Source organism: Harpegnathos saltator, unplaced genomic scaffold, assembly GCF_003227715.2.
Source record: "Harpegnathos saltator strain DR-91 unplaced genomic scaffold, Hsal_v8.6 scaffold208, whole genome shotgun sequence".
In the NCBI taxonomy this organism is placed as follows: domain Eukaryota; kingdom Metazoa; phylum Arthropoda; class Insecta; order Hymenoptera; family Formicidae; genus Harpegnathos; species Harpegnathos saltator.
The window spans coordinates 1,052,241-1,076,934 of NW_020229993.1; the positions used below are offsets into that span (position 1 = coordinate 1,052,241).

General features: G+C 37.1%; 1 protein-coding gene and 1 long non-coding RNA gene across 4 annotated transcripts in view; one reads left to right on the plus strand and one right to left on the minus strand.

Moving 5' to 3' along the window:
• The window catches only part of LOC112588396 (uncharacterized), a 260,117-nt gene extending 256,737 nt beyond the window's left edge, over positions 1–3,380 (plus strand). Inside the window, exon 8 of the long non-coding RNA XR_003112827.1 lies at positions 3,147–3,380. This is a non-coding gene — a long non-coding RNA (uncharacterized LOC112588396). The remainder of the gene's footprint in view (positions 1–3,146) is intronic.
• The window catches only part of dpr12 (defective proboscis extension response 12), a 357,607-nt gene extending 343,661 nt beyond the window's left edge, over positions 1–13,946 (minus strand). Inside the window, exon 1 of one of the 3 annotated variants that reach the window (XM_011139984.3) lies at positions 13,928–13,946. The gene's annotated coding sequence lies outside the window, so the exon portion shown is untranslated. Of the gene's footprint in view, positions 1–3,386; positions 4,893–13,927 lie in introns of those variants that run through there. The other 2 variants (XM_025298143.1, XM_025298144.1) reach the window with 2 other exon arrangements.
• Between the last annotated feature and the right edge of the window lie 10,748 nt (positions 13,947–24,694).

The following is a 24,694-nucleotide window of genomic DNA, read 5'->3' on the forward strand; positions in this document are numbered from 1 at the left end:
TACACGTGTACGCAGATGCAACATATTAAATTGACGGAAAAATTGTTACCAGTCGTAGGTATTGCAGCGAGGGAGTGAGGGCGAATGTTCAAGTTACAAAAAACTTAGAACAAAGACGTATACGACATTGAAAAAAGAAATATCGGAAAATTTCGTATAATGTGGCAAGGACATCGGAGATTTACGGATTATAAGATAAGACGATCTTTTTGAACTGTTACGGTTCTATAGCGCATGATATTGGCTAATAGTGAGTTGAATTGGAAGACACAGTACATCCGGCTTGAGAAAGAGAGAGAGAGAGAGAGAGAGAGAGAGAGAGAGAGAGGAGGGAGGGAGGAAGTGGAGGAGAGAGAGAAGGAGTGGGGGAGAAAGAGCAAGAGCGAAAGCGAGAGCGAAAGAAGAATCGAAAGAGAGATGGACATAGCCTCGAGCCTCAGCCACGTAAGCTACGTGCACTACTCTATGATCAATGACACATCACACGCTGATACGAAAGCTTCACTCTGCTTGTACGGTGGCCGGGAATTTATAGCGACTCGACTCGACCAGGTATAGCCGGAAATTCTCCACAATCATGACGAATAATATAACAAATTAAATGAAGAACAGGTTGCGCGTCTCTCTCACAAAGAACGATGCGATTAAGTTGAACAGTTGAGGCGAGCGTTGCTTTCGCGATGCGCGTCTTGCGTCACTCGTGTGGCCGGATTTTCGACAGAGGCTTCGAGAGGCGAAGCGACGTTCTCGACGAAGACTTACAGCGAGGCTTGCACCAAATAGCGCGAGAGGAATCGCGGTGATAGCACGGTGTACTCGGATTCAAACTTGTTGAAGGAGCGTTTCACTTCGTTTAAGATTCGTAGGAAATTGTGCACTTTGCTTGCCGATAGCTTCGCAATTTCGTTGTTAAACAAGCCTACGTTCCAGCCCCTCGAGCTTTAATTTTTCAGATGTCTCGATCAAGCAAGTGTGTCCCACGCACATACACACACACACACACACACACACGCACATGTAATGTCAAATTCTTTATTGCACGACATTTCGGATTTGTGCGTTTCGATTTCAGTTACGCCGTTATTTTATATAAACAGCGCAAGGCAATACGCGCGCGATTCGCACATCTAATTTATGGAAATGTTAGCTTGTAGCTGACGTGCACAATTTATTAAATCATTCAATTTATTTCGAAAAGATAAACGACAAGTGAAATATCGGATGAAAAACGAGAATTTCCGCGGCCGCGTGGAAATTGCACCGCCACCGAAAAGCAAACAATACATGCGTGTTACATCGCGAGTAACATTGCTCGTATTTTGTTACGGGGACAAAGTGTCCCTGTCGTAAGAAAAGAACAATAAGTAATAATTAGCCGGAAACTAATAAGCGCGCGGTCAGCGTTTATTTCATTGCGTTATTCGCGCACACATCGGGTTAATAACAGTAAAATCGACATGACACCGGGGAAACATTAAGACCTTAACCACGCGAACGATGCCTGTGCGATGATCAATGGCACGTCACGCGCCGTGTTGGAGGCTTATCCACTCGTACAGTCAGGATTTATAGCGATCTAAGTGGCCTTGAGTTCCGAGAAATAAACGAGCTTTTCGCACAATTCATGCCGTATACAATTTATACAGCTCGCTTAATTAGATACACGCCGTGCCCGGGGGTGATACATGACTGCGATTGTACAATATATGCGTCTCGAAAGTAGTTAAAACGGAAGAGAGAGAGAGAGAGAGAGAGAGGGGGGGAGAGAGAGAGAGAGAAGGAGAGTTAAAAGAGAGAGAGAGAGAGGAGTGAGAGATTTTGCGGAAGAACCGCGACGTGAACGCTAACGCGTCCGTCATAATGAAACAACGATCGCGGATAATGAAATTTGCAAGATTTCGGTAACCCGTGAGTACTGATACAAAAAATTAACGCATATGATTCGTGATGGATTTTGCAATGGAACAAGAAGCCTCAATTGCGGAAACTTCAATAATGCGATAGGTATCGGCGTTGCGTATCGGCAGGAAGCCTCGTAATTCGCTAATATTCGCGGTTGCGCAGCGAATCTGGAGTTTCGTTTTGTCGATCGGGTTTAGAGTGTTAGAGGCACGGTGGAAATTCCTCTCGAGATTTTAATCGTGACAAATCGTCGCTCGTGGAGTGGCTAAGAGACGCTCGAGGGCCTTTCGACCGAAAGTCGAAGAGCGGCAGGAACAATTACTTTCCATTAAATAATCGCGGCTTTCGAGACACTCTGTGTAATTACCGATCCGATACGGTACGTGCCGTAGCCGTGGCGCAATAGTTTCACGATGAAATCGCGACCGATAAAATTTCTCATGGGTGCCGCGGGAGTTGACGCCATTAGAACACGTTGGTGACGATCACTTACGGTTTAAAGTAGAGCCGGAGTCGATGCCCCTGCGCTCGCTCGCCTTCGTGCTGATTAAAGATTAATGCCATGAGAGGTGAGTATATTCGTGATTTTCTCCCGTTCTTCCACAGTTCAACCGACAACTTGCGATTTTTGCTTTTACTTTGGGTGTAGATGTGACAAAAAAGATGCAGATATTGATATTTTACAAACCGTTTGTTTCACATACTTTTTTTTCCATCACATCATAAATTTCAAGTCAAGAAACATGGAATATAATACAATCGTATTGCATTCTATTCTCATTTTATATGAAATTGATATTTTTGCAGCGATTACACTTGGATAATCGAATTACGTTTGGATTTCAACAAAATAATCTCCCATGTATGGGAGAATATAATAACCTACGGAGCACTCGAGAATTGCCGCCATTACATCTGCGAATACCGTAATCGATCCGAGGACACGGCTTTTTCTGAAAACACCACGTCAGGTCACAAAAGCCGCGTCAGTCACGATCGTTTACGATTATAAAGTCATCGAGTTTCTTCGATATTTCTGTCTTGAAAAAAGCGATTTTATATCGGTGAAAAAATTGATGCGGAGAAGAATAGATGGAGGGCAATAATTTCGCGAAACACTGCGCACAGATCCGACCTATTAAATCTAACCAAGGCACGACAAAATCACACACGATCAGGATATATCTCCCGTGCAATTGGCCTATAATTTTCCTTTTTATATAATTTTCCTTTTTATATAATAGGAACAGCATTATGGAGCAGAATTGTTCGATACACATTGTCCTGGACAATTTAACAGCGAGGAAAAACAATCCTTATCGATTCCAACCTCCTCCGGCGCGGCATCGGCTGCCGATGCCTGGCAATTCGCGGACTCGACTCTGGTAAATCGAGCCCAGAAGAGCAAAGCGGAGCAAAGCGGAGCAAACGGGCGGAGGGCTTAGTGATCGGCGATGATAAAATTGCAATGATTCAGGACTCACTTGCAGCGCGGGAATGTGGTACACGGTGGGCCCTCAGCGAGATCACCTTCTCGTGTGACGGCAAGGAATGCCTCCGGGCGTACGACGAGCTTGTCGCGACACAACACACGCGGACTCGTGTTAGCCGAGATCGCGCGGCACCGAATCAACGACTTAACCCTCGACGGAGGGCTGCAATCGGGGACACATGATTCCCCACGCACCTGAAGAGCCGGGTCCTTCGGGTTTACTGTGATCGTAGCAGCCCGCACGAATATCACTCGGTGGCGGAGAAGATCACTCTCTCCAGCAGCCAGTCAGCCTGCACTCGTACGCGCGATCCGTCGATTAACGCGCGGCACGCGACGGTGGTGACAGCGTACGAGCGGAGCCGCGGGTTCTCACTGACAGCGAAACTCGATGCGAACGGTCACTACGCCCGACGACGCACTGACATGTCACACTGCAAACTGCAAACTCCCACCTGCGTACTCTCGCAGCTCATCGGTGTACACTCGAGCTGGATCACACTATCCCGCACAGTCCGCCACCTTCTGCGGCAAGCAGCCCTCCGAGGAGAGTTTCTGTTCGGCCTCGCGGCCGAAAGTATGTCACTCGAGGATGCAGCCGGGCGCGCGATCGAACGTCACCAACGGCGTCGTGTACTCCGACGGGGAAACGCGTTCCCGGTTACCGATTCGCGCGTCGCGGACAGTGCCCTTCCTTCCTCGAGAGCGTGGCGAAGCCGTTCGCGATAACCAGGCGGCGCAGCGGACGAGCGAAGGAGCGAACGAAAGCAGGGTAATCGCCCGCGGCGAGTGAAAATATCAGCGACACGTCGCGGCTGAGTCTACGCGCGTATCCACGCGTGTACGAAACGCACGCCCGTGTGTGTGTGTGTGTGCATATGTATGTATAATATACGTGTGTATATGTATATATCTGTGTGTATGTGTGTACGTGTGTGTGTGTGTGTATATATGCACGTAGGCGCGCGCGCGCGCGCGTGTATCAATTTTTCGCGCTCACAGAACGCACACGCGAGGGGGCACGGCCGACACGCATCAGCCCTAGGAGAGACCCTTAGGCCGGATCCGCGGAGTTCCTTTCACCTCGATTTTCGGTCCCTTGCCACCCCCACGTTGCACAGGCGCGAACCGCTTTCAGAATTTCCGAGGGTCGGGCAACGCGCACGCGGGAGGGAGCGACAGCGAGAGGGAGAGAGCGTTGCCGCCGGGGTGGGAGCACCGGAGGACACGGCGGTAGGGGGTCGATGTATCGGGTGTGGGTAGATCGCGGAACGCAAGGTGGCGAGCTCTGCCTACGATGGAAGAGGGCACACTCCTGGCGCACGAACGGCTACACCGGCATAACTAGACCACCACTGAGCTACACCAGCCAGCGCCGCAGCACTGGCGTGGGAAGTAGGGTGTCTCGAAACTCGTGGTGATGGTGATATCCTGATTGTGATAGTGCCGCCGTTGCCGTTGATACCGCTGCTGCTGCTGCTGCTGCTGCTGCTGCTGCCGCTGCTGCCTGCTGCTGCTGCTGCTGCTGCTGGGTGGTGCGAGCATGGAGGGGATGATAAGAGGGGATGGAGGAATGAGGTAGGGGGTGGCGCAGGCGTTTTGGTGCACCGACGCATTGATCCCTGGAATTCGTGGGGACGGCGACAAGGGTCGAGCGTGTGTCCACCCTGCGCGAAGGAAAGAGAGAAAAAGAGACGAAGTGACGGTAGAGGGGCGAATGGCCGGACGGCGGGGGTGGCAGCGGGTCGCGGAGAACGTCGACCGTTCTCCTCGTAGCCGATGTCCACACCTGCAGGCCGCGGACGAAGTTACGAGGGCATGACTTGGCACTGGAGGCGAGGTGCGATTGACAATCGTCGATCACTCGCTTGGCTTGTAGATCGGTCGAGAGAGAAAGAGAGAGAGAGAGAGAAAGCCAGGATATCTCATCATGTAAAAAATGTATAGAAATGGTTCAAGTGTAATTATTGCCCCCGTATTGCGATAAAGATAAAAATAGAGATCTAGATATAAATATTTTTTTTATACATATTTGTTACGAAAAGTTTAAAAAACAAAAAATTAGTTAATAAATATTAATATTGTTAATAAATGAAATTGTTGACATATATCTATTAAATTACTGTCAAATAAAATATAATACTAAAAATATACATAATCAATCTGTGTTATATAGTGAATAATTACATGTATATTTGTGATCGATTTAAATTGTACATTATTTTCTTTATTTATTTTTTTTTAAATGTAACCACGGGAAAGTGTTTGGATTTGTCCGTTTTCATTAACTTTACGCAAAAATGCTAAATTTCGGTAAGTGGTGCTGCTGCTCATATTTTATTCTGCGCATTTCAAAAATTAGATTTTAAGTATTCTATATTAAAATTGAGGTATCACACGGTATGGGAAATAAACATAATAAATAAGGAAACAACAAGCGCGACGTAATATTATTCGCAACATAATGTATGTTAGAATAAATTAGTAAATAAATAAATATATATATACATATTTATTTGTGCGTGTGTGTGTGTGTATGTGTGTGCGCGCGCCCATGTATACCTTATACCTTATACCTACATCTACACAAGCGTCAGCGGACAAAAAGGGTATTTCGTTTCGGCTGGCCGCGATTACTCGTTAATAAAAGAACAGGGGAAGAGATGGAATAAGAAAAGGATGAGTCTCAAATAAGAAAAAAGAAGTTGAAACTGCCCGAGTGAGCCTTTACTGAGATTCTATCGATTTTATAATTTCCTTCTCGTATCTGGAGATTCCTTTGTTCTATCTCATCGTAAAAATTATCAGTTAATTAAGCTGCTACGAGATAAGTTATCGAAATTTGTTTAATCATGTGAATATTTATATATATTTTTAGATTTGCTGTTGAAATCTCGGAGTTTGCAAGGATTTTACGATACGCTACGATTCTCCCCCATCTCCTAAGAGTGATAATTGGCATAAAACTAAAGAATACTTGGAACTAGAACAGACGATACGCACTTCCACGACTTAAAGTTATGATTATTCTACTTGAAAGTGGAAGTGCCAATATCCTAAATCGTACTATATTCTGCCTTACTTCCAAAGAATAGAAATTAAATATTTTTTTTAGTTTTACTAAATCGGTTTTTCGTTTCCATAACGTTCGTGTAAAGTTGAGAATGCTTTTTCTTCAAATATATATATATATATATATATATATTTGAAGAAAAAGCATTCTCTTAATATATATTCTTTTAATATATATATATATATATATATATTAAAAGTTTTATTTGCGATTTATGAATAATTAGCTTCAAGGGTATAAAAAGATAGAATCAACAATCACAAGTCTTTTCAAACTGCCATCGGTTATATTGTTCAAAGATTGATTTATTGATAAGAAAAATTAAGCTAGCTGGTTCTCCCTCCTTCTTTCTCTCTCTCTCTCTCTCTCTCTCTCCTCTCTCTCTCTCTCTCTCTCTCTCTCTCTCTCTCTCTCTCTCTCTCTCTCTTTCTCTCTCTCTCTCTCTCTCTCTCTCTCTCTTCAGGTTTTATTGTACAGTTTTACGTGGAAGCAAAACCTCGACAGCGAGAGACCTCTGCGAACGACTTCGATATATTTTTGACAATTTTTACGATCAGCACGATCGTCAAATGCGAGTCGTGATACCTTAGGTGCCGACACACATAATATAGATCCCATAAAATATTCAGGCACTGCTTGCGTGCGGATATGTAGCACCGTTGAATAAATAAGGAAAGAGGTAAGGAATCTCGGTCGGTTCATAACTTCTTTCCATTTCGGATTCTTTTTGTAGCACCCGTAACGAGAGCCATGCATCCAAAAAACATAAGATCGGGCGATTTACTTGTTTGAAGATTTATACATTCGAGACTTTTAAACAGATATCCAAGAAAAGTGTTACTCTTTGAGAGACTTCATTGTCGTCGTTAATTTATACTTGAAGCTTGCAACGTACCGTTAACGGATAGGTCGCGTGTCTCTTGCTGGTAAACTGACTTATAATTTGCAACATTATTGAAGACGACAAGACGTTATGGTAAAATAATAAAGTTAATGTTTCTCTAGCGATGCTCGAGCTGATCGTGTAATATCTATCGAGGAAGAAGACATGTCCAATAAGTTTTGACGCCTTTCACAGTAATATTTCGCGAATGCGCGAATTGTGACTTATAAGTTCTATAAAAGTATTTATAATCCTTTTAGCTCAGCCAAACAGCGTGAGCGCGCTTCCCTTTTTTTCTGATGAGATGAAGAGATTCCGCAGAAAGTCTGAAAATATTTCCAACTATCTTCGCTCTCTTCTTCGGATTTGACGTTGTTATGCACGTTGTTATTCAGTGTCTGAGAATAGTTCTGGTTATAAAGCATGCAGTTTAATTTACTTCCCGAGTGTATTAGCATTGGAGCTAACAGCCTATGTAGTACTTTTAGATATATATTCTTGCGACTCTTCGTGGTAACTCAAATAGTTCAGCAGTAGCAATATGTGGCACGTACTTTGGAATTATATAGAAGACTATATTAAGAAGACGCGTGAGACGCGATTTATGTACATAGATTGGAAAATAATAATGGAGCAAGAAGAGCGCAATGAACTGCTTTGTTTCACCGGACTTCACTATGTGAACCGATATCCTCTATACACGCAAGTACTCTCGAATAATGTTCGTTTTATTGATTTAGAGAAAGATGATAGAGAAGGAGAGAAGGTAAGAGAGAAAGAGGAATCCTAAGATACAAACGGGTAAATAAGATCTCGGCGAGCGAGGACTTTGAGAGTGCTACGAGCTTTCGAGTCGTGTTGTTTCTTTCAAAAGGAGCCGGAGTAATAATTTTAACATTTCTCAAAACAAAGTCACGTTTTCTCTTATTCTCTATCGCGTCTCATCCAGGCGAGGCGATGAAATACGACATACAAACGCAGAATGCTGCTGAATAAAAAGCGAATGACAGGTACCTATCGCCACATTGCTTTGCTCGAACGGAAAGATGATAACAACCATACAGATAGTTATCTCGAACGACTTTATCTCCAGCGCACTTCAATTATATCTATTATGCCGATTTCACGAGAGATTGTGCTTGTGTATGCAGAAGACATAAGGTGAAAAAAGAAATACGGAATAAATGATACTACCCCGTATAGAAATTTCTTACGATTATCCCAGATACAGTTTAGATTCCAACTAGAATACCCAAATTTGTTCCAAAATAGGTTATCCCATCAGATACCAATTAGAAATCCCATTCTTGTCCCAAAAATGGGTTCTCTATCAATAGAATCGGAACAGAAATAATGTGGAAATTCCAACCTTTTTTTATTAATGCAATAGGGATGATACAAATGTTTTTTTTTTCTTAAATTGTTCTGTATTCGGACGTAATATAATACATTTTCGTTTTATACAATGTATAGAATATATTTTTATATTTGAAGATAATTTGATTAATTCGTACATGTGTAAATTAGATGAGTTTGTCGGATATTTATATATATTCTTTATTTTTTTAGCTTGAAAGCCTTCTATTAATATTTTTTCATAATTATTTCTCTCGCAAACAATTTGAGTTATTTTAAAAATCGAATTAACCCTCTATGGGCCCGTGTAATTTTCAGGTTACATGCTAATATATCGATATTTTACCAAATAATTTTAATTTTTTTCATGAGATGGCGTATACGTTTTAATTCTATAATGTCTCTGAGACAACCAATACCAATATTGATTGACGGTTGGCAGTGCCATCAACCTGAGATAACAAAACAAATGCCGTGCGAGTTGTCTGCAGTAGAAGCAAACGAACCATTTGTTCCAATTGATATTATTTGTGCCCCTGTCGGTGTTTACCGAACAAAAAAAAGTGTACATAATAGCTCCTGGTTTGTATATCAATAACAACTTCTTTGTTTGCATTTTAATTATCATTTTGTTCCTGTTTTTATATGATACACTTTTGTAACTTTGAGGTTACAGTGGGCTATTATGGCAGATTTCGGTATATTTAGGATAAAGCTTGTGCTTTCTCCTGTTTTCAGATTTATATATCATACACCCAAAAGATGAGTACAAAATCAGATAAAAATAAAAGAGGAATTAGAATTAGACACATTAGCGGTAATGGATCAGAAGATTCGTTATTAGACTCCGAGTCCGATGAAGATTCAGTAGTATTTCCCCGACGACGGATAAATATTATTGACAGCAACGAAGAATTTAGTACGAAATCATCGTCGGATGAGGAAAATTCAGAACCATAAAAAATTGTCTGGCAATCAGTATCCCAGACGAATAATAATAGTTGTCATCGCCCTTGGAAAGGAGATTGCCCTAATGTCCCCGAAACACCCTGTGGGTGTAAAGGAGTTCCGAAAATAAAATGTTCCAAATGCAACGTACATTGATGTTTAACGCCAAGTGCAAACTGCTTCGTAGAATTTCACGCTTAAGTTTTTATACACAAAAATGCGAACATTGTAAGCCGTTGTTACCTGAAAGTCACAAAGTGAATTTATTGTAATAAAATTGTTTAAAACTAGAAATTTCTTTTTCATTTACATATATAGGTTTATAATTGTTGATTTTCCGTTCCATAAATTTTTTTATATTTAAAACAAAAATTCGGCCCATAGAGAATTAATATATATATACGATATATATATATATATATATATATCATATTATTAATTCGGTTATGTACATGCATTATTGTTTTATATATAAGAGATAATTATTATACATTAATATTTACAATAAAAAATATATATAGTTTTAAATATTCATTTATTTTATAAAAACTTCTCACAAAATATTGCTTCAAGTATTTATGCTTTAAATATTTATATTTTACAAGTATATGTGTGTATGCATATATATGTAAAGTGTAAATATTTAAGGTATTGTACATCTCATTCTTATCGTAGAATGTAAAATGAAAACCAGAAACATTTTTGGGAAAACGTTGGGAGTAACCAAACAGAATCTGTTTGTGTTTCCCATTTAGAATCGCATTTTTAAAATATTACACTTCTAACTAGAATCTGTATATATTTCCCAGTTAGAACCCAAACATATTTTGGGAAATCGGGATAGAACCCAAACAGATTCTAAAACATTTTCTATACGGGACGTTTCGAGATGTTGGATCTTGCTTACAACGCGCGAACATACTTCTTTCGTTCCCACCGGATTCTTATCCACGAGCTGAATTCCTCGAACGACGTTGCGACGAGTAGTTGCAACGATTATCTGAACGCGATTCATCAAAGCAACCGTTTGCGTACTGCAAGTGTAACGTATGGGCAGACTTGGAAAAATCATCGAGCGTGCGTTTCCTGAACTTTTCGGCTCGAAATAATTCAAGATAATTCGGATAGTTGAGCAATGGGCATTCTGTCAGGGGCTCCCATTGTACCTCTCTTCCCAATACTTTCGACCGATACTCCGTATTAAAATCCCCGCGCGCAGGGAACGTAAAGTACAAGATGTACGTAAATACGGATCCGACTTGCAGAATTGCGCTTTCGAATCGCGTTGTTTCCGTCAGACTGTCCGGGAACCTCATGATGTATGTGAAGGGAACTCGGAAAAGTACAGGGATAAAACGAGCGCGCAGGATCTATCGCACAGCGACCGCTTTCAGAAATATCGGGGAAACTCCGCGGGCTCTCAAAGAATGGAATACCCAGTTACGCTTAAACGGCAGAGAGGAGAGAGGGAGAGAGAGGGGGAGACTATGTGTGTGGTACAGCGGATACTCGATACCGTTTCTCTGGATAAATCGAGCTTGAGTGCCGTGAATGCTTGCTGACTTCCCACGATTGCCCCTCCCGTGTTTCCTTCGCAGCGTGCTTTGTTTCTGTGCAGGCTTATTTTATATTGAAAACCAAATATTTTTCTCGTCATGTGGGCGGCACCGGCATTAAATTCGATATGAAACTGTTTGTTACGACCGCCATGACATCGAGAGGCCGGCTGGATTACGTGGACGATGAGTGGAGGTTTCATTTTGCAGATTGATTTTTTCTTGTTAGCAATTGCAAAGCGAAAGCAAAGCGAACATGCGGCATTGGAAAAACGGAGGAGGTATTAGATAATGAAAATTTACGTCGGTTGATAAGATAATTCTAATCTAGCAACAACTGATGATAGGTTTCCGGTGGACTACGTACATTAATTCGTGATTACAAATACTTGCTTCTGATCGTAATGGAATGCGAATTATGCAGCATAAAGTCTTTCATTACAAATTTCCAAGATACGCATCGCTTGATCTTTTTCGTAAAGTAATCCGTCGTGAAATCTTGAGGAATATTAGCGACTGGGAGAAATGTTGTGACTACTTATTGTAGTTTCGGTGCATTGTCTAAGTACTTATATAGCAAATATCAATCGAAAATGAACAATTACACACGGGACTGTCGATAGCAAGGTGAATGTTAATTGCGCGTGCAAACAAGCAAGCGCAGAGTTTCTTAAAATTCACTCTCTCTCTCTCTCTCTCTCTCTCTCTCTCTCTCTCTCTCTCTCTCTCTCTCTCTCTCTCTCTCTCTCTCTCTCTCTCTCTCTCTCTCTCTCTCTCTTTCTCTTCTTCTCTCGGTGTAATTCAGTAATGATCTTAGGGTAAGGTTCATAATAACTGCGTAAATGAGAGGGGTCTCGTAATTAATTCGAGTATATCCCCGAATGGAAAGAGCGAGAGCGAGAGAGAGAGAGAGAGAGAGAGAGAGAGAGAGGGGGGAGAGAGGGAAGAGAGAAAGAGAGATAGAGAGAGAGCGCACGTCCCGCGTCGAGTGTGCGCAACCCCGTCGTGCACGAAATAGATTCTATCTCGAAAGCTCCCTACAAAGCCACTGAATCAGCGCCGTTAATTTGTTAAGTATAAAGCGAATCGTTTCCCTCTACATGCATACCTGATACGACGCAACTCGTATACGGGAGAATTTATTTTATAATGACGCGTATAATGACGACCCGCGTAATTAATCGCGCTATTTGGAGGATTATATAGAAACGGGCAAAAGTAGCGAAATTTTCCTCTCGCAAATGTATTACTGGCTCGGCAACCAGAGGTGGGATTACTTCACACATCGAAACATGCGTGATTAATTCTTAGTATCACGTCGGACGTGTAACATTGGAACTTCTAATTACGAAATATTAATATGTGGATGTGTGCACTCTTGTGTGAGCATCGTGCATGAAAATGCGCAAAATATGCATAATTGCTGTTTTGCAAAATATTAAATTCCACTTAATAACGTCGATTTGATTCGGCTGGCTAATGAGAATTTAATTATTTAAGTGATCGCGTGTACTTTTTGCGTATAATCGACCAACGATACGTGTGTCGCGCTCCAACTCGTAATGACCCGACCGGCCCGCGCAGGAGGATCATTCCACAACGGGCAAGCTCGTCGTTCAAATTTTCTTAACTAAGAGAGATGCGCGTGGCATCAAGAGTCGCACACGCATTCGCACGCACACCGTTGCACATTATCGTGGCGGCATTATTCATGTGTTATTACACGCGGAGAAACCGCGAGCCAGAAATGGCTCGTAAGGGAAATGCGGCAACACAATCTACGGGCAGCCTGATGATAACTAATACGTAATTTTGCGCTATTGAAATCGCGCGCATTGTTCCCAACACGCCCGAGCGATAACGCTAATGAAAGAAACCGAGAGTGCCGGCTACGACAACGGATCGGATATTTCGCAGGGCGAACGGCTTTGAGTAATAAATTCCCGTCTAATCTCTCATGAATACGATACAACAGCGGATAATTCGACGCGTCATTTAAACGGGAACGTAAGCCGTGGGAACAATAAACAAGAGTTGCTGCAATTTTCAAAGACATCTTTGTGATATATTTGCGAACATAATACGCATTAATTACGCCTAGCGTTTGCTACGTAATATCTTGATCAAATTATATAGATGACCATTCAGTTAAAATTCTGGCACCAACTTATTTCTGTCTAAATTGTATAAATATGTATTATCTTCATCTATATCTTTAATCGGGAAATGCGTTATTTTTATATAATTATTTAAGATGACGTTCATAGATAATTTAATCTACATTGTTACAAATGTGTAAAATATTAAAATATATTTTTACATAGTAGATATTTGCGTTAATACTGCATATATCAGACGGCATTGAGACTGAGATTGCATTGAGATTCATTTATAATCAGGACAATATGTTAAGAGAGATTTGTCTCATCGTATCTTTATCTAGCTAATTTTAAAATTAATTAAGCACAATAATGATTGTAACTGATAATAACTGCAGTTGACAGTAAGTGACACTGCGGAGCATAGTGTAAAGAAACCGCGCTGCCTCTCAAAAATTTAAATCTTGCGGGTGCTCAACATAACCTAACTGATGCGTCTCGACTTTTGGACGATATTTCGAGAGCGATATCTTTCAGAAAGAGGTCATAGTTATAATAGCGCGAACTGACACTGATAGATAACCCTGAACTGTAATTGATAATGATTTGCTTACTCACCAACCGAATTAATGTCAATACCTCTGGTTTCTCTTTTACGTCGTACGCTTATTCCAGGCACTTGTTGTTACACTTATTGTTCTTACGTGTCGACACAAATTGATAAAAAAATGCGATTAATTACGATTCAACGTATTAATTAATGCGATTCACGGCGATCACCGTCCACTTTAAATGCTGGCTATACAACGGACTATAGCACATCACGAGTTAAAGTAAACTGACCGTTTGGTCGGTAACGACGGTAAGTTGGTAATTTAAATGGCTAACTAATATCAGGCAAAAACATCCGTAGAATCTTTTATTATTACGTAAGAAAGAAAACATTCTTCCTGTTTTGCTTTTTTGTATAATTACAATATTGGTTTAGACGCAAAAAATAAAGGCAAACATAAATATTGGAAAAAGAAAAAAATATATAAATTTTTTCTTTCAAATCTACTGTATTTGGATACTTTTTTGCATCCTTAAATAATTTGTATTTTTGTCTCTGTTTTATTGATAGAGCTTGATATTTTTGAAGGTACACAGTTGATTACGATGATAAATTCAATTTATTTTATTGTCCTCCGGCAATATAATAATTAAATGTCCAGCATACGGCCTATGCCGGAAAATTTTGTATTCTTACCTCAGAGAAAATTATCCTCCCAATAAAATTAACTGAAAAATAAAATCGGAGTTAACAAGTTGAAGTAATTGTAATTTATATATATGTTAATTATGTACCATCAGGGATTATTTTTCCCTTCTTTTCCGTTTCAGAGTTAAAAACTAAATTCTACAAGGCGTAGAAACAAGGCAGAGAGATTTGCAAATATTCGTGTTATCTTCGGTGTAGCTGAAGTAGTCGGTACTGTCATGATTCTTGAATTACCTTCAGGCCCCTCGGAGCCCTTGCCGTCGTCGTCGTCGTCAAAATTGTTCTGCGACGATTGCGACACAATTAGTCTGTTCTTTTTCGCTGCACTGCGGAACTAGTGCAAAAGTTAGAATGAGACAACTATATTTTTTTTCACTTTAACTTATTGCACCAGTTCAGTAGTGCAGTTAAAAAGAACAGACCACTTGTATACAGGGTGTCTCCTAACAATTGTTGCAAAGCTCGTAGAGACATAGAGCGGGTTAATACAAACATAACAGTCCCATACCGTTCTGCGATATTCTTAACAATTATGCAGTTATTAATTACAGAATTCTAACAAGTAAGCGCGCGCCGGGATGAATGATTGAAGAAATGTCGCAGCCGTTTGGGTCACAACGTGGCCTGGTCGATTCAGCAACTGCTGACAGCGTGCGTCGAAAGACGTAGGAGCGACGAGAAAACACGAATAGCATGTTGACTTTCGTTTTGCCTCGCACCGGCAATAGTTGTTAGCTGTATTAGCGTGAATGTAGCTAAACCAGTCGGTATTATCATCGCTCTTCAATTACCTCTAGGCCCTTTCGGGTCCCTTTGATTGATACGAAAATTTACCCAGGGCTGTCAGTCTTTATCAGCAGAGAGGAAGCTGAGAGCGGCCAACACGGCGTTTTCGGCGACACCGATTTTTCGCACTGGAAATGGACGCCATTTGCATCCATTTTGAGAGGAGAACTACAATGCTACATCCACTTTTAGATCTTGGTGGTAAAATCTGCATGGAAGTCCGTGCTACATTCACTTTCAGGCGGTTTATGCCCGTGCTGCAACCATATCTACTATCTTTAATGCCATTCGAGAAAAGAAAAGATGCCCAAGGGCAAGTCTCTCTTCAACCGCCGCCGAGGCCCGCAATGTTTACATCGCGCCGGTTGTGTTGATCGGCTCGCGAGCGACGACACTTTTTGTCCTTCGTTTGACGTTTGACGAATTTTCCGGGAATAAGAAGTCGGAATTTCGCGCTCGGCATTCAAGATCCGTCATCATCCGACTAATAATCATAGACACTTTATGAATCTGCAATTACTCTCGTATATATAATAATAATAAATTCTAATTATAATATTATGTAATTATAATAAAATGTATATGTAAATTCTCTCTATATATATACGGTGTAATGTTTTATTTAAGTTTATATAGTATTATAATAAATGATAAACCTTCACTATAGAATATACATATCGAATGTGTATATATTCTACATATTTTGATATTTTTTTATTCAAAGATGTTATTCTTATTATAATTGACGAAATGTCAATGATATCTAATTTGACTTTAAAAAACTATATCGAACTAAAACTTGATTAATACATACATGACAGCATTTTTATTATAATAAAATGTTCTTGTAAATTTTCTTTATACATATACGATATAATGTTTTATTTAAGTTTATATAGTATTATAATAAATAAATTTTAAACCTTCACTATAGAATATATTATAATAAAAATACTGTCATAAAAATATTAAACAAATTTTAGTTCAATATAGTTTTTGGTGCAGCCGCGCCAAAATTTTTTGTATGTAATATTTTTTATTGCATTGTTATAATAATTAATTTGTTACAATAACAAGTAAAACAACCATATAACTCAGTGTTCTAATAAATAATGATAAATTTTACTTGTAAACATTTATGTTATGGACATTTTTTATAGCTAGGTTTTCTTGAATATTTTGAATAACATAACCCTTAAAAAGATATTTTTTTTTTAAATATTGGACACTATTAACAAACGTGTTAAATTTTTATAACACGATATAATTTTTACTTTTAAAAGTTTATGTACATATATTATAAAAACTTATGTTATGTACATAATATATATCTTAAAAAAGAAAATAATTTGAATTTGAGATTTCTAAAAATATTAAGTTAAGTATACAATAATCATATATATATGTTAGGTTTCTTAGTTGGCGCTACTGTTCTGATATATCACTTCTTTTGTACAGTAGAAAAGTGTTGCAGAGTTTTATTATAATTATAAGTTTTACTTGTAAAAACTTATGTACACATATATACAATAAATAAAATAATTTGAGTTTGATGCTTCTAAAAATAACACAATACGTGTTGCGCTTGTACTTGGCGCCTTTTTTTTACCTTTTTGTTTAAAAAGGTAAGTTTTATATAATATTAAATATACATACGTTTCACGTATAACGTGATTGACTTGAAGTACTCCATGCCCACGCGTGTTATTCATAGCGACGTATTCATACTTTCCTTGATCTGTTACATCGGATTCGATAATCTGCAAGGCATCTGAAACATAAAATGTGATATTCTCGAACAGCGTTCCTCTCAGGATTTTCTTGTCCAAAGAAAGATCAATGATGCGATCGCAGATCTCGTGTATGTCATATCAATAGAGACAGTTTGAATTCGGTGTAATATGATTCTTGGAACATACGTAAACAAGTATTGTGAAGTTAGAAGCGAGTCTCTCACAGGCATGCTTTGAAAACACGAGTTGTTTTCATTTTCAGCTTACGGACGACGCAGGCATCAACACTGATCGACAAGGTGGGGGGTAACCGTGCCTTCCCGGTTGTTTGGTTTCGTACGCTTATATATGACTCCGTGATTGCGGAAAGGACATTGCGCCTCGAGCCGACGAACGACGCGCATACCGCGACGCAAGTAGTCGTATCGCGGTTAATACGCGTTTCTTTGTCCCCGAATCTTACTTGCGCGAGTGTTAGAGCTAGAGTCAGTGTCGTCGCCAGTGCTACGATGGAGTATCCGGGGGTGCTGCGACGAAGTAACCGGAAGGAGGACGTCGGATCGAGAAGTCAGGATGGAGAGAGGTCTTGGAGCGCGCCGAGAGACGTGGACAGCGACACATCATGTATGGTATTCGAGGTACCTTGAGTTATTATTATTACGCATTATTATTTTTCTGATTTTAACAGACCTTACTCGAAGTAAGGACATACCCGAGTCGAAATTAGACCAGCATTCATAGTTTATCATCTGAAAACTGATAAAATAGCTTGAGATTTGATTATTTGTTAACCTAATTTCACGTAACATGAGTTCTACTTTTCTTTTCTCATAAAATATGAATGTCTATTTAAACAAGGTTGCTGAGGCAAGCTAAAGTTTATGAATACAAATTTTTAATTATGTTCTTAATAAAAAGTTGCACATAATTTAGAAAACTATGAATAATGATCTTACAATCTGATATAAATTTTACAAATGTTGATTTTTATTCGTCTAATAATGCTCAGATTACTGTTTTCGTTTAGAATCTGCTAGAATGTCCGTTTCTCATTCTTGTTTATTTTTCTTATTGTACCGAATCTAAATTAAAATCTCTATTAGTGAAACAGCATTATTAGACATAACCGTTGTCTTTGCCTTTGCAGCTTCAGCTCTTTTGAGAGCTGCAATTCTCATCATTCTTATTAGAAAAAAGAAAAGAAAAAAAAGAGAAGAAAAAAGGAAAAAAGAACTTTAAGAATGATGAGAATAAAAAGTGTTTTTCATCTCCCATTTCCTCTAATTTTTATATGATTATTTAATCCTTATATATTAATCTCACGCGCAGTTTTAACAAAGGCAGTTCTATTTACGTTTTTATCTTTGCTCTCTTCCTTGCGCTGTTAAGCGAATATATAATCAACATCAACAAAAATTGCTCATTTATTAATTAAGAATATAAGGATTAAGTACATATACATTATCGATATAAACGAGTATTAAATAACTACGGAATACGTCGCTGTTGAAGACTCATCATGGGCGAGACTGCGAGAGTAGCCAGATATAACGTTCAGGTAGGACAAAGCATGTTCACTATTGCGCATCTAGATATTCTGCATTGATTTTTCAAATTGGATGCAATTTGCAGGATTAATGTAGAATTAATATTTCGACTCGGGAAAGACTTTTTTTTTACCAAATCCTAACTTGTAAAAGTAAGTACCTGAAAAATGAGAACGAATTGTCATTGCACTTGGACAATTTTCTGACACTGATTTATGGTATTGATCGATATCCGATTTTCGGTACTGATTTACTCATTCATTTCTCTACAAGAAAAAATAATTGATACGACTCGTTCATTTATCCGCGTTAATTTGATGAATAAATTAAATATTGATCGGTCTTCAATTTTCGGTACTGATTTATTCTCTCACTTCTTTATAAGACAAAAAATTGATACGAATCATTCGTTTATTCGAGTTAATTTGTTGAGTAAATTAGAGGGATAAATACCTTAAAAATGAGAACAAATTGTTATTATACATGGACAATTTTCTGACACTGATTTACGGTATTGATCGACATTCGATTTTCGATACTGATTTACTTTTCTATTTCTCTATAAGAAACAAGATTCAACGAATCGTTCATTTATCCGCGTTAATTTGATGAATAAATTAAATATTGATCGGTCTTCAATTTTCGGTACTAACTAATTCTCTAATTTCTTTACAAGAGAATAAAAATTGATACGAATCGTTCTTTTATCCGACTTAATTTGTTGAGTAAATTAGTGGGGTAAGTACCTGCAAGATGAAAACAACTTGTCATTGCACTTGGACAATTTTTTGACACTGATTTATAGTATTAATCGATATTCGATTTCCGGTACTGATCTATTTTTTCATTTCTCTATAAGAAAAAAATTCATACGAATCGTTCATTTATCCGCGTTAATTTGATGAATAAATTAAATATTGATCGGTTTTCAATTTTCGGTACTGATTTATTCTCATTTCTTTATAAGACAAGAAAAATTGATACGAATCATCTGTTTATTCGAGTTAATTTGTTGAGTATATTAAAGGGATAAATACCTGAATATTGAGAACAAATTGTCATTGCACTTGGACAATTTTCTGACACTGCTTTACGGTATTGATCGATATTCGATTTTCGATACTGATTTACTTTTCTATTTCTCTATAAGAAAAAAGATTCAACGAATCGTTCCTTTATCCGCGTTAATTTGATGAATAAATTAAATATTGATTGGTCTTCACTTTTCGGTACTGACTGATTCTCTAATTTCTTTATAAGAGAATAAAAATTTATACGAATCTTTCTTTTATTCGACTTAATTTGTTGAATAAATTAGTGGGGTAAGTACCTGTAAGATGAAAACACCTTGTCATTGCACTTAGACATTTTTCTAACGCTCATTTATAGTATTAATCAATATCCGGTTTTCGATACTGATTTAGTCTTTGAGTTCTCTATAAAAGAAAAAAGATTGATACAAATTGTTCATTTATCCGCGTTAATTTGATGAAAGAATTAGATATTGAACGCTCTTCGATTTTCGGTACTGATTTATTTTCAAATCGTTTTATAAAACAAAAAAATTGATACGAATCGTTCGTTTATCCGAGTTAATTTGTTGAATAAGATTAGAGGGGTAAGTACCTGAAAAATGAGAACAAATTGTCATTGCACTTGGACAATTTTCTGTCACTGATTTATGGTATTAATTGATATTCGATTTTCGGTATTGATTTACTCTTTCATTTTTCTATAAGAAAAAGAAATTCATACGAATCGTTCATTTATCCGCGTTATTTTGATGAATAAATTAAATGTTGTTCGGTCTTCAATTTTCGGTACTGATTTATTCTCATTTCTTTATAAGACAAGAAAAATTGATACGAATCATCCGTTTATTCGAGTTAATTTGTTGAGTATATTAAAGGGATAAATACCTGAATATTGAGAACAAATTGTCATTGCACTTGGACAATTTTCTGACACTGCTTTACGGTATTGATCGATATTCGATTTTCGATACTGATTTACTTTTCTATTTCTCTATAAGAAAAAAGATTCAACGAATCGTTCCTTTATCCGCGTTAATTTGATGAATAAATTAAATATTGATTGGTCTTCACTTTTCGGTACTGACTGATTCTCTAATTTCTTTATAAGAGAATAAAAATTTATAGAATCTTTTTTTATCCGACTTAATTTGTTGAATAAATTAGTGGGGTAAGTACCTGTAAGATGAAACACCTTGTCATTGCACTTAGACATTTTTCTAACGCTCATTTATAGTATTAATCAATATCCGGTTTTCGATACTGATTTAGTCTTTGAGTTCTCTATAAAAGAAAAAAGATTGATACAAATTGTTCATTTATCCGCGTTAATTTGATGAAAGAATTAGATATTGAACGGTCTTCGATTTTCGGTACTCACTAATTTTCTAATTTCTTTACAAGAGAATAAAAATTGATACGAATCGTTCTTTTATCCGACTTAATTTGTTGAGTAAATTAGTGGGGTAAGTACCTGCAAGATGAAAACAACTTGTCATTGCACTTGGACAATTTTTTGACACTGATTTATAGTATTAATCGATATTCGATTTCCGGTACTGATCTACTTTTTCATTTCTCTATAAGAAAAAAATTCATACGAATCGTTCATTTATCCGCGTTAATTTGATGAATAAATTAAATATTGATCGGTCTTCAATTTTCGGTACTGATTTATTCTCATTTCTTTATAAGACAAGAAAAATTGATACGAATCATCCGTTTATTCGAGTTAATTTGTTGAGTATATTAAAGGGATAAATACCTGAATATTGAGAACAAATTGTCATTGCACTTGGACAATTTTCTGACACTGCTTTACGGTATTGATCGATATTCGATTTTCGATACTGATTTACTTTTCTATTTCTCTATAAGAAAAAAGATTCAACGAATCGTTCCTTTATCCGCGTTAATTTGATGAATAAATTAAATATTGATTGGTCTTCACTTTTCGGTACTGACTGATTCTCTAATTTCTTTATAAGAGAATAAAAATTTATACGAATCTTTCTTTTATCCGACTTAATTTGTTGAATAAATTAGTGGGGTAAGTACCTGTAAGATGAAAACACCTTGTCATTGCACTTAGACATTTTTCTAACGCTCATTTATAGTATTAATCAATATCCGGTTTTCGATACTGATTTAGTCTTTGAGTTCTCTATAAAAGAAAAAAGATTGATACAAATTGTTCATTTATCCGCGTTAATTTGATGAAAGAATTAGATATTGAACGCTCTTCGATTTTCGGTACTGATTTATTTTCAAATCGTTTTATAAAACAAAAAAATTGATACGAATCGTTCGTTTATCCGAGTTAATTTGTTGAATAAGATTAGAGGGGTAAGTACCTGAAAAATGAGAACAAATTGTCATTGCACTTGGACAATTTTCTGTCACTGATTTATGGTATTAATTGATATTCGATTTTCGGTATTGATTTACTCTTTCATTTTTCTATAAGAAAAAGAAATTCATACGAATCGTTCATTTATCCGCGTTATTTTGATGAATAAATTAAATGTTGTTCGGTCTTCAATTTTCGGTACTGATTTATTCTCATTTCTTTATAAGACAAGAAAAATTGATACGAATCATCCGTTTATTCGAGTTAATTTGTTGAGTATATTAAAGGGATAAATACCTGAATATTGAGAACAAATTGTCATTGCACTTGGACAATTTTCTGACACTGCTTTACGGTATTGATCGATATTCGATTTTCGATACTGATTTACTTTTCTATTTCTCTATAAGAAAAAAGATTCAACGAATCGTTCCTTTATCCGCGTTAATTTGATGAATAAATTAAATATTGATTGGTCTTCACTTTTCGGTACTGACTGATTCTCTAATTTCTTTATAAGAGAATAAAAATTTATAAGAATCTTTCTTTTATCCGACTTAATTTGTTGAATAAATTAGTGGGGTAAGTACCTGTAAGATGAAAACACCTTGTCATTGCACTTAGACATTTTTCTAACGCTCATTTATAGTATTAATCAATATCCGGTTTTCGATACTGATTTAGTCTTTGAGTTCTCTATAAAAGAAAAAAGATTGATACAAATTGTTCATTTATCCGCGTTAATTTGATGAAAGAATTAGATATTGAACGGTCTTCGATTTTCGGTACTCACTAATTTTCTAATTTCTTTACAAGAGAATAAAAATTGATACGAATCGTTCTTTTATCCGACTTAATTTGTTGAGTAAATTAGTGGGGTAAGTACCTGCAAGATGAAAACAACTTGTCATTGCACTTGGACAATTTTTTGACACTGATTTATAGTATTAATCGATATTCGATTTCCGGTACTGATCTACTTTTTCATTTCTCTATAAGAAAAAAATTCATACGAATCGTTCATTTATCCGCGTTAATTTGATGAATAAATTAAATATTGATCGGTCTTCAATTTTCGGTACTGATTTATTCTCATTTCTTTATAAGACAAGAAAAATTGATACGAATCATCCGTTTATTCGAGTTAATTTGTTGAGTATATTAAAGGGATAAATACCTGAATATTGAGAACAAATTGTCATTGCACTTGGACAATTTTCTGACACTGCTTTACGGTATTGATCGATATTCGATTTTCGATACTGATTTACTTTTCTATTTCTCTATAAGAAAAAAGATTCAACGAATCGTTCCTTTATCCGCGTTAATTTGATGAATAAATTAAATATTGATTGGTCTTCACTTTTCGGTACTGACTGATTCTCTAATTTCTTTATAAGAGAATAAAAATTTATACGAATCTTTCTTTTATCCGACTTAATTTGTTGAATAAATTAGTGGGGTAAGTACCTGTAAGATGAAAACACCTTGTCATTGCACTTAGACATTTTTCTAACGCTCATTTATAGTATTAATCAATATCCGGTTTTCGATACTGATTTAGTCTTTGAGTTCTCTATAAAAGAAAAAAGATTGATACAAATTGTTCATTTATCCGCGTTAATTTGATGAAAGAATTAGATATTGAACGGTCTTCGATTTTCGGTACTGATTTATTTTCAAATCGTTTTATAAAACAAAAAAATTGATACGAATCGTTCGTTTATCCGAGTTAATTTGTTGAATAAGATTAGAGGGGTAAGTACCTGAAAAATGAGAACAAATTGTCATTGCACTTGGACAATTTTCTGTCACTGATTTATGGTATTAATTGATATTCGATTTTCGGTATTGATTTACTCTTTCATTTTTCTATAAGAAAAAGAAATTCATACGAATCGTTCATTTATCCGCGTTATTTTGATGAATAAATTAAATGTTGTTCGGTCTTCAATTTTCGGTACTGACTGATTCTTTAATTTCTCTATAACAGAATAAAAATTGAATACTAATCGTTCTTTTATCTGACTTAATTTGTTGAGTAAATTAGTGGGGTAAGTACCTGCAAGATGAAAACAACTTGTTATTGCACTTGGACAATTTTCTTGACATTGATTTATGGTATTGATTAGTCTTCGGTTTTCGGTACTAGTTTATTTTCTCATTTTTTTATAAGACAAAAAAGTCGATACGATTCGTTAGTTTATCCGTGTTAATTTGTTAAATAAGATTAGAGGGGTAAGTACCTGAAAAATAAGAACAAATTGTCATTGCACGTGGGCAATTTTTTGACACTGATTTATGGTATTAATCGATATCCGGTTTTCGATACTGATTTAGTCTTTGATTTCTCTATAAAAGAAAAAAGATTGATACAAATTGTTCATTTATCCGCGTTAATTTGATGAAAGAATTGAATACTGAACGGTCTTCGATTTTCGGTACTGTTTTATTTCCTCATTGTTTTATAAGACAAAAAAATTGATACGAATCGTTCGTATATACAAGTTAATTTGTTGAATAAGATTAGAGGGGTAAGTACCTGAAAAATGAGAACAAATTGTCATTGCACTTGGACAATTTTCTGTCACTGATTTATGGTATTAATTGATATTCGATTTTCGGTATTGATTTACTCTTTCATTTTTCTATAAGAAAAAGAAATTCATACGAATCG